This window comes from Camelus dromedarius, chromosome 2 (assembly GCF_036321535.1).
Source record: "Camelus dromedarius isolate mCamDro1 chromosome 2, mCamDro1.pat, whole genome shotgun sequence".
NCBI lineage: Eukaryota > Metazoa > Chordata > Mammalia > Artiodactyla > Camelidae > Camelus > Camelus dromedarius.
In genome coordinates, this window is record NC_087437.1 from 84,644,330 (window position 1) to 84,663,528 (window position 19,199).

Consider the following 19,199-nt stretch of genomic DNA (forward strand, 5'->3'; position numbering starts at 1 on the left):
TTAGAAAATAAGAGATACCTTTAGAAATTGAAGATGAGAATATTTGAATTTAAAATAGATATCCAGCCAAAATGTCATTCTAAGCAAAAATTTCAATATAATCCAAGATATTAAATGGCTCAGTATAATATATCATTGAAATAAATTTGATTTGGAATCTGTTTAAAATTTTACATTAATATTTTTTCACATTAAGAATGCATAAAATATAGGAAATTCAGAATCTGAAAAAAGTGTGTCGTGTCTTAAATTATAAAATGAATAGTGATGACATATATTGTATTTTTCAAATAAGAAAATCCATTTAAATATAAAATTTAATCATGGATGAAAAACTTATGCCTTTCAATAAATAATGAGATTTGATGCAAAAACTAAAAAGTGAGGGTTCAGAAGAAGGTAACATTGCCTATATTTTTATCATTAATAAGGTCTAAATAAAAGTTAAAGCACTGTTCTTGCATTTGATTGTCAAGTATATGGCTATTACTATAATATATAATGCAATGAAAACTATCTTCTTCACATAAGTTCTCTAAAAACTGGCTTCAGGCAAAGTTTACATGTTTTATCTGTATTGGTTGCAGTCCAATGAAGCAAGAATGTTTGACAAAAAGAAGTATTATACGCTAGGAGAGAGAGCAAATAAAAAGTGTTGTGAAGCTAAACTCACCCCAGCCTCATAAGAAACTTAGTTGTTTTCTTGGTCACATTTGTCAACCTGGTGAGATCTCAGAACATCCATCTGGGCCAGAAGAGTCAGCAAATAATCTGCCGGCTCCTTCTTATCTCCTGTTTCTCAATATTGAATGTGTACCACAGGGCGCTTTACTTCACCATATCTGGTTTATGGGATCCAGCCTCTCTTGTCAGCCAGATTCCCTCTGATATAGTATTGTTATTCAGTACTTCTGTAAACATACAGTCTCTGTGAGTAGCGCTGGGCCAGATCAGGGTGCTAAAGTTTATATAACTTCTTGCTCAGTGATAATAGTGAGAATTATGCTGAAGTCTTACTCTTTTCATAGAAAGCATGTGAGAGAAGCAGTGGTTTTAGATGAAGAGGCAATGACATTGGTGAGAAGGATTTTAACTCTGGAACTGACCGTCAGCCAAGAAACACATGTCTTGGCTATTGTAAATAGTGTTACTATGAACATTGGGATGCATGTATTTTTATGAGTTAGAATTTTCTCCAGATATATGCCCAGGAGTGGGATTGCTGGATCATAGGGTAAGTCTATTTTTAGCTTTTTAAGGAATCTCCATACCATTTTCCATAAAGGCTGCACCAAATTACATTGCCACCAACAGTGTAGGAGGGTTCCCTTTTCTCCACAGCCACTCCAGCATTTATTGTTTGTGGACTCTTTAATTATGGTTTTTTGACAGGTTTGAGGTGATACCTCATTGTAATTTTGATTTGCATTTCTTAATAATTAGTGATATTGAGCAATTTTTCATGTGCCTTTTGTCCATCTCCATGTCTTCATTGGAGAGATGCCCCCTAGGTCTTCTGCCTATTATTTGATTGGGTTGTTTGTTTTTTTGTTGTTGTTGATATTGAGTTATATGAGCTGTTTGTATATTCTGGACATTAAGCCCTTGTCAGAAGCATCATTTGCAAATATTTTCTCTCCGTTTATAGGTTGTCTTTTCATTTTGTTTATGGTTTCCTTTGCAGTGCAAAAGCTTATAACTTTAATTAGGTACCATTTACTTATTTTTTCTTTTATTTCTATTGCCTCAGTAGACTGACCTACAAAAACATTGTTGTAATTTTTGTCAGAGAATGTTTTGCCTTGGTTTTCTTCTCAAGGATTTATGATGTCCTGTCTTATGTTTTAAGTCTTTAAGCTATTTTGAATTTATTTTTATGTATGGTGTGAGGGAGTGTTCTAACTTCATTGATTTACATACAGCTCTGTCCAGGTTTCCCAACATCACTTACCAGACTGTCTTTTCTCCATTGTATATTTTTGCCTCCTTGTTGAAGATTAATTAACTGTAGGTCTGTGGATTTTATTTCTGGGTTCTCTGTTCTGTTCCATTGGTCCATATGTCTGTTTTTGTGCCAGTACCATCTGTTTTAATTACTGTAGCTTTGTAGTATTGTCTGAAGTTTGGGAGGATTATGCCTCCAGCTTTGTTATTTTCTTCATTATTAATTTTGCAATTCTGGGTCTTTTGTGAAGAAAGTATATTTTGTTTCTGCATCTCTCTATGAGGGAGCAAGGCAGTGGATTAAAACATCTGCTTTAGATAACTGAAAACCAAACAAAAAGGTACAAAACAATTCTTTTCATATATAAGACAATACACAGCACAGAACAGTGATGCATGAGATAAAGGAAACAAACAGAGTGAATCCTACTTGCATCTAGGCTGCACAACAGCAATGGGAAACTCAGAGAGTCTGGCAATCTTGTTGAGTTGAGGAGGCATCCATGACTTTGGAGAAGGAAAGGAAGCTAAAATCTGTGAGGTAAAATATTGAAGATGATGTCATTGCATATTATAGAGAGTCCTAGAAAACTTCATTGTGGGAGTTGATTGGCTCCTATGTGAGAGTAAAGGAGCAGGCCCATGAGAAGAATCACCAGAAAAGAGAAAGTGGACTAATCCCTAGACAAATTGAAGCATAAGAAGAAAGGAAGACACAGATTTCTAATCTCAGGAATGAAAGAGACACCATCACTAATGACTCTATATATATGAAAATGATAATCAGAAAATACTATTCAACTCATTACAAAAAGTTCAATAAATTGAATCAAATGGACAAATTTCATGAAAAACACAGACTACTAAAGCTCACTCATGAAAAATTTGATAATCTCAATAGTTCTACATCTATTAAAGTTGAATTCATGTTTAAAATATGTCTCACATAAAAAATTCAGACCTTGGTGGCCTCACTGACCAGTTCTCTCAGACATTTGATGAAGAAATACTACTTACTATAAAATTATTGCAAAAAATTTAAGAAAGAGGAAGCAGTTATAAACTCATTTTTGAGGACAAGATTACCTCTGAATTTAAAACCTGTCAGTGATGATACATAGTAAAACAAAACAAAACAAAACAAAACTATGGGCCAATACCATTCATAAATAAAGGTACCTAAATTCTTAATATTTCACTAAATCGCATCCAGTAAAACAAAATTGGTAATCAATCATGACCATTTACAGCTTTTATCCTAGGAATTAAAAAATTCAACACACATTTATAATGAAACTCTCAGACATCTATTAATAAAAGAGAAATTCCTCAGTCTCATTAACACCATTTACAGGATTTCTGCAACATCATACAAAATTCTTTCTCCTAAAATCAAGAAGGCAATAGTGCTGCTCTCACAACTTATATTCAAAATTTTACTGAAAATTCTAGTCAGAACAATGAAACAGATTTGAAAAGTACAACTCATACAGCTTAGAAAGGAGGAAGTGAAAATCCTATGAAATCTACAGAATAGCTAATAGAAATAATAGTTTAACAACATCACAAAATACAAAGTAACTGTGAAAAACAAATAATTGCATTCTGTTGCTAACAACAAATATTTGGAAATTAAAGAAAAGGAAATATTTATATAATCATCACAATGTGAAGTATTAGGGATAAATTTTAATTAAAAGATGCTGAATATTTACACTCAAAACTTTAAAATATGGTTGTGAGAATTCAGAAATATCTAAATTAATGGAGAATTGCATTATGTTAATGAATTAAAGAACTAAAAAAATTTTTTAATGTAATTTTTTTCTGAATTCAGTATCAAAATTCATTGCAATCCTTATCAAAATTAGAGTAGGCTTTAAATACAAGGTGACAGGATCTTTCCGCTGTTTACATGGCAATGCAATGGACTTAAAATATTCAAAACTATTCTGAAAAGAAAAGAAAACAAGTTGTGGGATAATCACCATTGTAATGCTACTATACTTATCAGTCTAGTATTGGTAGAAAATGGTTACAGTAATATATATGTATAATTGATTTTTGAAAAAAAGTGCTGAGAAAAGAATGATCTTTTCAAGAAATGCTGCTGGAATAACTGGCTTTCCATACATAAAAATATTAAGCCTCAACTTATATTTCATGCCTCATAATCGTTAAATAGAAAAATCGATCAAGGATCTAAACACAAAATCTAAAAGTATAAAGTTTCTAGATGAAAACAGGAGAATCTCAAATTGAAAGTTGGTTAGGTAGAAGATGTTTAAAAGTAGCTAGATTTACTGTATAACACAGGGAACTATACCCAATATCTTATAATAACCTATATGGAAAAGAATCTGCAAAAGAGTGTATATATTTATATATATAACTGAATCACTTTGCCATACACCTTAAACTAACATAGCATTTTGAATCAATAAGAGTAACTAAAAAAAACTCATAAATGATAAATAAAATGTTGACATTTGAACTTAATTTAAAATTTTAAAAATTTTCACCCTTGAACAGACATCATTATGACATAGAAAATTCAGATCAATGACTGGGAAAAGTATCTGCTAAATGCTTATTTAATAAAGACCTTTTGTCCAGAATAAAACAATGATATATGATTATCCAATTTCCAGAATGGCTAAAACAACAAACAGACAAACCCAAAAAACTCCTGACAGTAGCAAGTATTTTGGTAGATGTAAAACAAACAGAACTCTTATATACTTCTGGTGAAATGCAAAATGATAAAGCCACCTTGAAAAATACTCATAAATTAAATACACAGTGATTCTACCCCTGGCTTTTATTCAAGATAAGTGAAAGTACACATTAAAACAAATATTTGTGCTTCAACTTTCATAGAAGCTTTTTTCATAGTTATTAAATAAAACAATTGGGAAAATCCAGTAAATATTCTTGAAATATGAATGAATAAACAATTAGTATATTCATAGAAAGGAACACTAATCAGCAATAAAAAATAATTAGCTGAAGATACAGAGAACAATATGGATGAATCTCAAAATCATTATGCCAAATGAAATATTAGACACAAAAGAGTATATGTTCTGATTCCACTTACATGAAAATTCTAGAAAAGGCAAGTAGAAAGTACTCAACAGTTGAAACAGGAGTCTGATCACAAAAATGCAGGCTAAAACTTCAACGGATGATGAAAATGTTCTGTAACCTTGCTTTTTTTTGTTGTTAGATAAAAAACTGCACAGACTTTTTAAAATTCATCAAATTGCATATTTGCAGTTAATGCAAGTTATTGTATATAAATTTCTCCTCAATTGAGCTGATTAGGAAAAATGAAAGAACATATCTTTTCCTTTGTTAGATATAGATGCCAGATTATATGAAGTTATTTATATCTAAAAAAGTGATATAAAATATAATATTATGAATATACAGGAAATCCTGTAAATCATCAAAAAAGAACTCCAATGGATCATGCATAAAAGAAGTAAATAAGCAGTTTACAGGAGAGGCAACTCAAAAGCATAACAATAACATAAGTGGGCATATTAACTTGTTAATATCAAAATAAAAATAGAATATCACTTTATATTTCTTAAACTGGCAAAATTTAGTAATCTAGATATTGCCAAATAATAGTGGGCATGTGATTTGTGAAGCCATTTTGGGGGTTTATCTCACACTATTCAGTCAAATTAAATACACACATCCAATATTCCTGTGTGTCTAATCACTACAGACTTATTCCTGTCCTTGTGAGATTATTGACAGTACCCACTTTTATTCTCCAAGTGTCACGATCTAATGATAAATTATTTGGTGACCCTATCTATGAATAAGCAATATCACTTCAGCTGTACATCCTGAGGAAATCCTTCACAGGTCCATCAGAGAACATACATTAGTATGTTCTGTTCAAGTTTTTTATGTCACCAATTTGAGACTACATTAAGCAGCCACAAACTGTATACAAGCAGTGGGAAAACAGGTAGACAATATAAATACACACAATAGGGTGATCTAGAGGAACTAAGATTAATGGGCTCTTTACAAACTTAGGAGCATGTGTGGATCTTAAAATATGTAGCTGATTTTTTAAAAAAAAGAAACAAAATGAAGTACATAATGTAATATATAAATTTAAAATAAATGCTTGTACAACATTTCAAAGGATGTGTTCAAACTAAAGGATATTCATAAAACATATGAAGATGTTTTCTTGGAGTCAGGGAAGTTGAAGGAAGAGAGTACAAAAATAATAAAGTTTTGTTAAATTTGGAGAATGATTAAATCAACTCTATCTCTACAGAAGGCCCCCAAACCAAAATTCAGTCTGTATCTCTGTATCTATCTGTTTATTTATATTTTCATTTCTGTTGATTTTATCATGTCAGTATAATATAATGGCATCAGTATCCTACAGTGATTATGTTACTATAATGAAAAAATAATACAATATCAAGGTGGGATTTTAAACCAAATATTATTAATATAATTTGAAATGTCAGAAGATAAATAATTTTCTGTGCAAATTATAAAATATATGAGAAAATATTTAACATTTCAATTCCAATCATACTATATACTCACATTGATTTTATGAACCATTTACATCTTTGTAAAAGTATTTAGAGTAATAAAAATAGAAAGTACAGCCTCAGATAAAATACTACCACAGAAAAATAGTTCATGTAATGTGCTTTACTGTGTTTGGGTAGATGAAACACACCAACACATACTCTGAAATATGTCAACCATCTTTATAAAATATCTCAAATCCATCTTCTCATTATCTACATATTTTCAGTAAGATCCAAATGAAGTTAATAATTGTTGTGTTAACAAAATATTGCATATTTTATAACTGAAGTCTCTCCAGTGATTGAGTCAAAAGAACAAGTTATCTATCTAACTTTGGACAATGCAATCAAATTCAACTGGAATTCTCCCAGTAGCTATAGAAATTATTTCCTGATCTAACACCACAGTGAGCAGAGATGTACACCAAGGGCAGATAGAACTCAAAATAATGAATTTTGTTCCCTTGGGAGAGCTTTGCTAGACTTATTGACATTAAAGCAGCAATTCATAGAATGCTTTTTCCCAAACTGAGTTTTTATACCGAAAAGCAATATGATTACAAAGAATGGTCAATTATCTATAAGTCGGGCTTAGTTATCAAGGGCCTCTAATCATTTAAAAATACAAAAGAACTTGAGGCTTTATATATTTATTTTTATTCACTCTCATGTCAAGTTTTCTTCTGTGGCTACTGTTCTCTTTTATTTTTGAACTGTTGTATGAATTCCCATACAAGGTGGCTGTTGATAATCAATGATCTCTATACTTTCAGATGGTAGAGACATGCTTTTAAAATGTATTACTACAAATTTTATTTGAATAGTTAATATGTCTGCTAATAAATTTCTCTAGCTATGTCTCCACTGTATAGTTTAACTATATCATAAAATGTGATTTCTACTATATTCTTACATTCAGGTGATGAATTGGTAGATAAGATGTTTTATATGCTATTGCCAACATAGTTACTTTAACCAAATGCAAAAATTCTAGTATTAAAAGAATAATTCCAATGATTGAATCGTAATTAGATAGATAGGCAAGAAACATCTGTAAAACTGGGACAGCATTAGATTGCTCATACAGATGTAAGCATTACTTTATAATCAGTATTTATCATCATCATACTATTATTTTCTGTGTTTCTGTAAGTCTTACTGGAATATTTTCTACACATAAAGAACATATGCTCTTATTTGTCTATTTTCAGCTAAGATGTCAATGCAAAAACATTTGCCTAAAATTCCTTCTGAGAATCCCATGAGAATGACATCAGAATATATATTTGGAAAATATAAGACTAGAAAGACATATCCAATCTAAATTCAAAATTCCTACTGTAACTGCAGAACCAGCCCAAACTGGCCCTATCCTGTTTCTAAAAAGATGCTGGGTTGTTTTGCAGAGACAATACAGCCTAAGTACGCATACAGGAAAAAAAAAAATGACCTAAATAACTCCTAGAACCAAAGTCTCCTCCCCACCCCCACTCCGTGGAACCAGATGACTGGGATGTGACTTGAACCTGAACGTGGAAACCCTTTCAGAAGTGAAGGGTCCATTGTCCAGGAAGATCTGCCACTGAAGCTCTTTTTATCGTATCTTATAAATGGCGAAGATCCAAAGCCCTCCAATCAAAGCCTGCCCTGCCAGTGCTTTCACGTAGCAGATCGTCCTCCCTAACGCATAAAAGTTTGACCAAACCTTAGACAGGGGAGACAGATTTGTGCCTTCCCTCCTGTCTCCTTGCTGGTCAACCTCGCTATAAAGTTCTTTCTTTTCTCAAAAGCTGGTATCATTTTGACTTCTATGTGTGTCAGGCAGCAAGCCATTGCTCAGTAACACTACCCTAATATGTGACACATGGCAAGCAATTAATTTGCATTTAACTATTCTTATTCTCATATTATTATTTTGTTGTCATCGATGTCATTGCATATCAGAAGCTATGAGACATCTCTTTTTAAATTATTGTGAAACAAGGATTCTATAAAACAATATTCAAGCATTATATTCTGATTGCCCATGTATTGTAACAAAGCAATGGGCTCTGGATATAAAAGAGGAAAAAATGACAGAACCCTCTAATACTTATTAAAACAAGAGTCAGAATACTGCCAAGAGCTTTTGTTTTATAAATGTTGATGCCACGATGTTTTTGATTCTGGACTCTTTAAGGCATTTCTGATTACTCATTTTAACTCATTTTAATGATAGTTAACTTTTCTTCATTTAGGATGTTCTTGTTAATTTCACTAACTGACTATTTTTCAGTTTCACTTAAAATAGGATATAGAGTCTTTATAAATTATCTTCTATTTCCAGAAGAAAATTTTTTCACTGGGGTTTAGCTGATATTAATTTTTAGGTTGATTCTCATCTATGTACATAGAAGTCGCCAAAAATGGACTGTATCAAAAGGAGTGAGAAAGTGTGCATTAGTGATGCAATTTAATGTATATATGTAAGATTAAAGGTTAATGGAAAATTGACTAAAGGAGGTAAATAGGTAAGTAGGTAAGGTAGATATTTTTTTCTCTGATGCAGATTAGATGTGAACGAGCCAATAGTTTAAAAAAAAGAGAGAGAGTTTTGCTATGGCAAGAGAACATAGAAGAGCTAGAATAAAGACATAACTGCAGGGCCCTGAAATTTGAAAAAAAAATCTCTGCATCTCTATGTTGGGGTGGCCTCGGCAGCCACAAGTCAAAGATAACAGTGGTGCCATTTATATACTGTTACTTGAAAAGTGAAGCTTTCTGCAGATCTTTTACTGAATTTACCTGTTTCTGGTTACTCACGTGAATTACAGTGCAGATCCTTAGAATTTTAGGAGGAAAACTTTGCTATCCTCCTGACATAATTTATGGCTTGTGCTGGTCTCAGTAGGGAGTGAATGCTTGACTATGGACCCCCACATTAGCACACAATCTGGGATGCCCATAAGGAATCGTATTTTGTCTACCACACCAAACCGCAGTGTTGAGTATGCCAGTAGCACTGCATCATCAGACAGATGTTGTTTATGTGAGCTTGAGTTCTAGCAAGAGTTGAAGGCACAAGATGCCTGAGTTTGTTTCCCAGGATTCCATGGCTCATATTCTTGCTGCATTGACTGTTCCCTCTCACCTGCCTTTATAGATTCATGAAGAGTAATGATTCTGAATGATTCATTTATAACACATGAAAGTGGACAGCTAACGCGCTACAGACCCATACTGAGGTGGCCCTGAAGGACAATGATGAAGCAAAATCCTCCGTAGGGTAGACTGTCAAATAGTATGCAGTTGTTTATTTTTCATGAGATGAGATAGAAACATAGATTTACACTGACAAATACTGTGGCTAATGGTTTGGCTGAACGGTCAGGTATGTGAAAGGAGCATAATTTAAAAATTAGGAAAAGAGATGGATAGATAGAACTCTCCAAATGGGCACAGAGTAGGCAGATATTTGTGTCCTGTGTGAATATTTATTAAAGATAAATCTCAGTAGATGAAGATTTTAATAATCAAGTGTATAGGATGAGCCATTCTGTAGATATCAGTAAGATTTTTTCTGCAGCCACCCATGTCTGTGCTCAATAAGTCTATGAATAAACCTGTCATGGCAACAAATAGAAGAGTATGCACATGGGTTCAACAGCATGATCTTCAGATCTCTCAGGTCTGTTTGGCTAGAACAATTGCTGATTATCCAACCTATTACCAGGTGAGACCAACAATTACTTTGCCAATATGGCACAAGTCTGGCACAAATTGGTGGCAGACTAATTACATAGGAACACTTCCATCATCATAGACTAGACCTTTACGTGATATGGATGTGCCTTCCTTTCACACAGTGCTTCTGCCCAAACCACCACCTATGGATCTCTAGAATGTCTTACTTATACTCATGGTATTTCACACAGTATTGTTTCTGACTGCAGAACCCATTTTATAGCAAACAAACTGGCAATCTGCTCCTGTTTATGGATTTCACTGGTCTTATCACGGTCTCTATCATTATAAAGTACCTGGCCTAATAGAACTGCAGAATGACTATTAATTAAAATAACCCATTTATTGAGAACATGTTAGATTAACAGAAAAATTGCAAAGATAGTGCAGATAGTTCTTGTATATCCCTCACCAGTTTCAGTTAACCTAACATTCAGTTAATCTTATGTTCCTTTACTATGGGACACTTGTCAAAATTGAGAAACAAATACTGGTGCATTACTATTAACTGGTCTTGAGACTTTATTTGTATTTCATCAGTTTTTCCATTAATATTCTTTTTATTTTCCAGTGTCCAACACATGGTAACACACTACAATCATTTATCTTGTCTCCCTAGTCTCCTCTGGTCTGTGATAATGTCTCAGTTTTCCTTAAATGTCCTGACCTGGGCACTCACAAGGAGAACTAGTCAGTTATTTTGTAGATTTTCTTTCAGTTGGTCTTGTCTGATGCTTTTGTCATGATCAGACTGGGTTTTTGATTTTTGTAGTGAATGGAATAGCCTTTTTATTACACCATATCAGGGCACATGGTATCCATATGACATTACTGGTGATGATAACCATAGTCAGTGTTAAGATAGTGTTTTCTAGATTTCCCCACTGTAAACTTACTGCTTTTCTCTTCCAATGTGCCACCTTAAGTTCAGGCTATCCTAAAGAGGGTGGGAACATTGAGGTTCAACTCCTGAAAGAGAGAATATCTACATGTACTATTTGGAATTCTGTAAGAAAGAGTTGTCTTTTCTCTACCATGTATTCATTTATTCAACATTAAATCATTTATTTCTAATAGTATGAACTCATGTCTATTTTATGTTGTTGGTTATAATCCAGTACTGCATTTTTTCTTTTGTCCAAATTACTACAGTTCTGGCCTTGGGAGCTCTTTCATGTTAGCTTCTGGGTTCTTTGACATGCTTTCATCTTTTAATATTTGAACATTTTCTTTCTCATACTACGAGGTGCTCCAAACTCATCTTGTATTTTTGCTGATCCAGTTCTAGACCACTGCAATAAACAAAGTCAAACAAAATTTTTGGTTCCCCAGTGTATATGAAAGTTACGTTTATCCTGTACTGTCATCTAATAAATAAGCAGTAGCATTATGTCTAAAAAATGATGTATATACATTAATTAAAAAGTATACTTTATTGCTAAAAAATGCTAACCATCATCTGAACTTTCAGTGAGTCCTAGTCTTTTTTGCTGGTAGAGAGTCTTGCCTCAACGTTGATGGGTGCTGACTGATCCAGTTAGTGGTTAAAGGTCAAAGATTAGGGTGGCTGTGGCAATTTCTTAAAATAAAACAATAATAGTATTTGCCACATCAATTGATTCTTTCTTTTAAGAACCATTTGTTTGTAGCATGCAATGCTGTTTGATAGTATTTTACCGCAGTAGAACCTCTTTCAAATTCAGTCCTCTCGAACTCTGCCTCCTCTTCATAAACTGTTTTTGTAATATTCCAGATCCTTAGTTGTCATCTCATTAACCCTCACAGAGCCTCGTCAGTAGTAGTTTTCATCTCAAGAAACAAATTTGCTCACCCATAAGAAGCAGCTCCTTATCTGTTACAGTTCTATCAAGAAATTGCAGCAATTCTGCCACATCTTCAAGCTCCACTTCTGATTCTGGTTCTCTTGTTATTTCTACCACATCTGCAATGAATTCCTCCAGGGAAATCTTGAACCTCTCAAAATCATCCATGAGGGTTGGAATCGCCTTCTGTCAAACTCCTATTTTTGTTGATATTTTGATCTCTTCCCATGAATCATGAATGTTCTTAATAAAATGTCATTGAATTCTTTCCCAAAGGTTTTAATTTTACTTTGCCCTGATCCATCAGAGGAATCACTATCTATGGCACCTTATGAAATAAATTTGTTAAATAATAATAAGACTTGAAAGTCAAAATTATTCCTTGATCCATGGACAACAGGATGGATGTTGTGTTAGTAGGCATGAAACATTAATCTCATATATCTTCATCAGAGCTCTTGGGTGACCAGGTATATTGTTAGTGAACAGTAATTTTTTTTTAACTTTTTTTTTATTGAGTTATAGTCATTTTACAATGTTGTGTCAAATTCCAGTGTAGAGCACAATTTTTCAGTTATACATGAACATACATATATTCATTGTAACATTTTTTTTCACTGTGAGCTACCACAAAGATCTTGTATATAGCTCCCTGTGCTACACAGTAATATTGTGAAAGGAATCTTTTTCTCTGAAAAGTAGTTCTCAACAGTAGGCTTAAAATATTCAGTAAAGCATGTTGAAAACAGATGTGCTGTCATCCAGGCTTTGTTGTCCCATTTATAGAGCAAAGGCAGAGTAGATTTAGCATAATTCTCAAGGGCCATAGGATTTCTGCAATGATAAATGAGCATTAGCTTCAACTTAAAGTCTTCAGCTACATTAGCCCCTAGCAGGAGAGTCAGCCTGTTCTTTGAAGCCAGGATTTGATGTTTCTGCAGCTATGAAAGTGCGAGATGCCATCTTCTTTCAATGCAAGGCTGTTTCAACTACATTGAAAATCTGTTCTTTAGTGAAGCTGTCTTCATTAATTATCTTAGCTAGGTCTTCTGGATAACTTGCTCCAGATTAGGTATGGCTTAAGGGAATGTTGTGGCTGACTTGCTCTTCAATCCAGACCACTAAAATGTTCTCCACGTCAGCAACAAGACTGTTTCACATTCTTCTTTGTGTATTCACTGGAGTAGCACTTTTAATTTCCTTTAAGAACTTTTTCTTTGCATTCACAGCGTGGCTAACTGTTTGACACAAGTGGCCTGGATTTTGACCTATCTCAGCTTTTGGTATTCCTTCCTCACTAGCTTAATCATTTGTGGCTTTTGATTTAAAGTGGGAGACTTACAACTCTTCCTTTCACATGAACAGTTAGAGGCCATTGTAGGGTTATTAACTGGCCTAGTTTCAATACTGTGTGTCTCAGGGAGTAGGGAGGCCTGAGGAGAGGGAGAAAGAAAAGGAACAACTGGTCTGTGGAGCAGTCAGAACACACACAATATTTATCCATTGAGTTCAGTGACTTACATGGGCAAAATTCATGGCACCCCAAAACAATTGCAATAGTAAGATCAAAGATAACTGGTCACAGATCACCGTAACAAATATAATAATAATTAAATTTTTGAAATATTATAAAAATTATCAAAATGTGCCACAGAGACACAACATGAGCAAATGCAGTTGGAAAAATGGCACCAAAAGACTTGCTCAACATGGGGTTGCCAAAGACCTTCAGTTTGCAAAAAATGCAATGTCTGTGAAACACAATAAAGCAAAACACAATCAAATGAGTTATGCCTGTAAAGGAGAGTAACACTGTTTTGGGTTGTGTAACAAATATTTGTACTAATATTATCTGGAACTGAGATTTCATTACTGTTTCTATTTGGAAGTTAAGTATGTTTCAAAAAATAAATATATAGATGGTTGAAATAATGTAGGCTCTGGAAGATCTGAAATATTTCAACTTCAGTTAAACTAGAACTGCATTTTCCAGACAAACTTTACTGCGTAGTTCCCGGGTGGAAGGGGCCACAGAAGACATTTTGAGCATCATTTGAAATGTAAAGGATAACCATATTCTTTTTATGCTTGGAAGGCTGGTGTAGGGTACTGTGTTCTGTTTCAGCTCATGCATATTGTCGCTGATCTGCTGGTTTGCTTGATTGTTGTGGGGCAGCAGTTGATCTTACGGCTCCACCAGTTTCCATTATTCCTTTAGGTTTCTCAAGTCTTAGGTTAGGGCATACAACTTGGGCAGCAGTATCCAGGCATTCAGCTTCTCCTTGTCCTGGATAGCTTCCTTCATTTTCCTTGATTCCTGGTTCAGGTGCTCATCTCTGTGGTGATAGCTTCTCCTGAATGTCACCAGCAAAATGAGGATGGAGGCTAGGAGGCAATGAGAGATTGGCACAGGTTCCAGATCCTCCTTGCATGTTCCATTTGTCCTTGCTCTCCCCTACTTTACATTCACCTTCCCTTCAGAGCCATTTGCTCTGCTGACCTCAGGCCCAGCACCCAATGAAGAAGCAATGACTGTGTGATCCACATAATCAGCTCCCACATTTTTGTAAGGCTGAATCTCTGTAGTATAAACCCTCTGTTTTATATCATTTCTCATGAGTGTATTTCTGTGGTCAAATGCTCACTGATAAGCTATAAATATGGAATATGAGATTATCTAGTCATCCATGTATTTCCAGCAGCAATATGAGCCTTCCTCCACCCTCCTACCCCTGCTTCATAGAAGCACTGAACCAGAATAATAGGTATGAGGAAAAGGATATAAATCTATGCTCTCTCACTATAAAGCTTGTATCCTTAATCACTGTATTAGAGCCAACAAATATTCTCTTGGTAAATGAGGTAACCATTTGCCAAATAAATTAAGAAATAAATTATGATTTATCTACTTAGTTACCCTAATCAGTTAGTATTCCTAAAAGAAAAAATTGCATTTAATGTATCATCTTATAATCTTAATATTAAACAGAGGCAAGCTGTATTTTTAACAATGACTATAATTTATTAAGCAAAACTTGAATGGATAGAGAGAAATCTCAAGTTTTGGGATAATTGTTGGAAGACATAAAACTAATCCATATACATCTAATTGCTATATATAACCATGTGAACTATTAACTTCATGTGAGCACAGTTATAATCCTTTTATCAGAATATTTGTTATCATCAATATGGTTTAAACTGTCATATTTCTGAGGCACCCATGAGTGTCTGCAAGTGTGTGTGTGTGTGTGTGTGAAGTTATCCTGCTGAACAATCAAATAATAAAGAAATGTAACTGCAAATTAGCCTGGCGGAAAGAGCCCTAAAGAAATAAACCTTGGAATTTCCCTTACTGTATGTCCACTCTGGACCATAGGGTCCAGTTGAAACTCTTCTGCAAAATACACAATGCCCTTCATTTTTTCCATACCCTCCTAATAGTTTTCAGAGGGATGAGTTCCAAAGACCACAGACTTTTTTCTCCCTCTGGAATCTTTGAATCAATTTTTAAGGAATGATTACTCTCTATCTTTCTAGGTGATGGATTCAAGATCAGGACCAACTCTGATGAATATTAAAAGTCACAATGAAGTTAAATAAAAATGTGCCTTTGAAAACAGTTGCAGATCCTAGCTACAGGATTTAAGGTTAGAACCCACAGAGTGGACCAATACAATAGCTTTATAAGGTTTTATTATTTGAGGGTGTGTATCTTAAATTATGAGGGTGGGATAAACACCTCAGTTTTTTCCAATGACACTTCATAGTTTATACATAATATTAATTCTTTTTCTCCTTTGAGCCAAGTGTTACATGTGATATCTGTGCTCCTGAATATGTGTATATGCTCATGGAAGTGAGATATGTATTCACTGAAAGAAGCGTAGCCTGCTCTAAGTCGTTTCTGGTCCAACCTCAGGTGGCTGTTGTGTAAGTAGTGACACTGAACCTTTTAGTCCCTGTGTCTGTGCCAGATGAACATCAGAATCATCAATGGCCTCTTGTAGAGAAAGACAGAAGGTTTGGACAACACTTGACTAATAGATGGTACCATTTGGGACCTCCTTGCTTTCCAGGTATATTAAGTGAAAGTGGTCCTTGATAGGCATTTAGCTTGCATATAGGACATAGAAAAATAATAAACAAACCCAAATTCATCTGGAACTATCTGTAAGAAAATTTGTAATCACTGTGGATATAAGTATTTGAAATAAGAAATGCAATGAAATTTATTGTACAAAAAATACAGTTGACTCACATATAGGTTTTTTAGAAGGATGAAAGCTGGAAACACAAAGTTGTCATTTACAAAATAGAGATAGGAATAATCATTTCCTATCAATTGGACACAAATGTGTGGATCAATTAGAGATTGATTTCACTTGGGGGAAAATGCCTGAAAAGTCATTATCTCCCTTGAGAGATGTTCTAGATCACCTTTAAGTCACTTTCATATCTTCTGATTCTATTATTATTATGTTATCTTGGAAATTGGCTACATTTTAAAAAGCATTACTTAGAAGAATCATCTGCTTTTGAAATAATAAAGTTTTAGATTGACTAATGGAGACATAAAAATAGTTTCTTCCTAGAAACTGAAAATTATATTAACACAATATGTTCCTCCTTAAAAATAATAAACTAAGTAGGAAAATGTCTAAAATATCACTTATATTTTATAAAAATGAATTAAAGAAGTGAAATTATATAAAGTTTCAGGGATGTTTGCATAAGGTTTATGTCAAAATCTTTCAGCTTTCTAATTAAGACATCTGTGATATGTAATTTTTGGTAAAACTGAGTAAATAGTAAAATAGGCTATTCCACATTTAACTAATCTTCACAGATTTTACTTTACATGCTTTTTAAAAGCAGTTAAGAAATAAAAGCATATTAATTTAGAATACTTTTGAGTGCATGAAAAATATTATTTCTAGAATCTCTTCAAAATTAAAATGAAGACAGGAAATATAAAATTCCTCTAAAATTAATTTTGCATTTCCTAATGGTCATTTTTAGTCAAATTTATGTTTAGGGATATGTAAATGTAAAGAAATTTATTGTCTTTGAGGATTTTGTGTTATTTCAAGTAGGAATTTAAGAGGCAATTAATATGTAATACTCATGATTCACTTTTAAAGGACAGGAAATTGTATTTCTAGTTCTTTGCACACTGAAATAGTGACTTTGATACCCTATACAAATTGTTGCTCTGCAAAATATCATCAGTTAATTAATGAGCTAAATTAATCTAATTCTGGTTTGAAAAGAATAGGTGTGACATTTAGAGAGACCTTTCCACATTTGTTTCATTTCAACTTCTGACATTCGACATTCAGTAAGTAGTCTGTTTCTGAAATTCAAATTTGACATAAGCAAATAGATTTCATTTCAGCCTATTAAAGTAGCATATTATAATCTGTACATCATATTTAAAACAAAAAATGTTCAAAAACAAAAGCATTTTCTTTCCTTCTATCCATCTTCAAGGGTTCAGATTTTAATAGTTTAAGAGTTACTAGAGCCTCTCTGTGTATTTGTTTTCCACTTAGTCCCCAAATAATTTAAGGTGGTCTACAGTTAAACATCAGCATAGGATTGACTTAGTAATATGGATAAATTGAAAGGTCATCTAATAAAGGAGATTATTAAAAATGGTTTTTAGATTTAGTTAGATTATTGTGATTAATTAATTAAAATCCATTGAGTAAGAAATATAAATATAATACTATATATGTTTCTTGCAAATCTTTCAAATGCACAAAGACACACACATGTGTTAAGCATCTATACAGTGGGGAACATCTACAACTCAGATTGAAGCCTTCTGTAAAAACTTATCCTTATGTTCATTTTGAACTACCTACCATAAAAGGCAAAAATAAAAATGAAAGATTATATAATTTCAGTTGTATGCAAAAACAAACACGTAAAAACAACCACAACAACAACCAAAAAACCAAGCCACATGAGGCAACACATTGATTAAGATAAGCAAACTTTTTAATGCAGATCAACTCTGAAATCAGCAATGGAGGACTTTTTATATAAAACGTATTGAAAGGTAATGCAAAGTGTATAATTGATTAAAAAAGTCTAGCAACAAAACCGCAAAGCACTGCCATTTATGTCTGTTTTCTGGATAGATTCCTTGAAAATTCTGCCACTGTGTCAAAGAAGAACACGTGGACTTGAGTGTTAGTGTTACATAGATCTGGATTAGTCCTAAGTAGCAGGCATTACCCACCACTAAGTGACACTGATCAAATTAGTTAATTTCTAATTTTCTGCTTCTGTTTTAATTTGTTTTTTGCTTAGTTTTTCTTTAATTGCAAACCAGGGAAAACTGAACTTATCCTTGCATTCCACTTTTTCAATAAAATTTATCCTAAAGCCATATTTTATGATTAATATTTTCATCTATAACAATAGCATACCTTTCTAGTGGTGTAGTGACAATATTATTAGTATTTATACATTTATATATTATGTATTAATGTATCACATAAATTGGAAATCATATGAGAGTGATAAATAATGATGAACACCTATCTCCTATGTTATAATTTGTATTAATATACCAATATAGAATACTATATAATATTTAAATATTACTATATTATTAATTGTATATTATTTCAATTATATATAATCTTATTTTTTTTAAATCTCAAATACAAAATAATTTCTTTTCTATCATTGATGGTAATATATTAATTCACAATATGGTAATATACTACTTTTTAATTTTCTTTCTTTCTTTCTTTCTTTCCACATTTTTGATTGAGTTATAGTCATTTTACAATGTTGTGTCAAATTCCAGTATAAAGCACAATTTTTCAGTTATACATGAACATACATATATTCATTGTCACATTTTTTTTTCTCTGTGAGCTACCATAAGATCTTGTATATATTTCCCTGTGCTATACAGTATAATCTTGTTTATCTGTTCTACATTTTGAAATGCCACTTTGTCCCTCCCACCCCCTGCCCCCTTGGCAACCACAAGTTTGTATTCTATGACTGTGAGTCTGTTTCTGTTTTGTATTTATGTTCTTTTTTTTTTTTTTAAGATTCCACATATGAGCAATCTCATATGGTATTTTTCTTTCTCTTTCTGGCT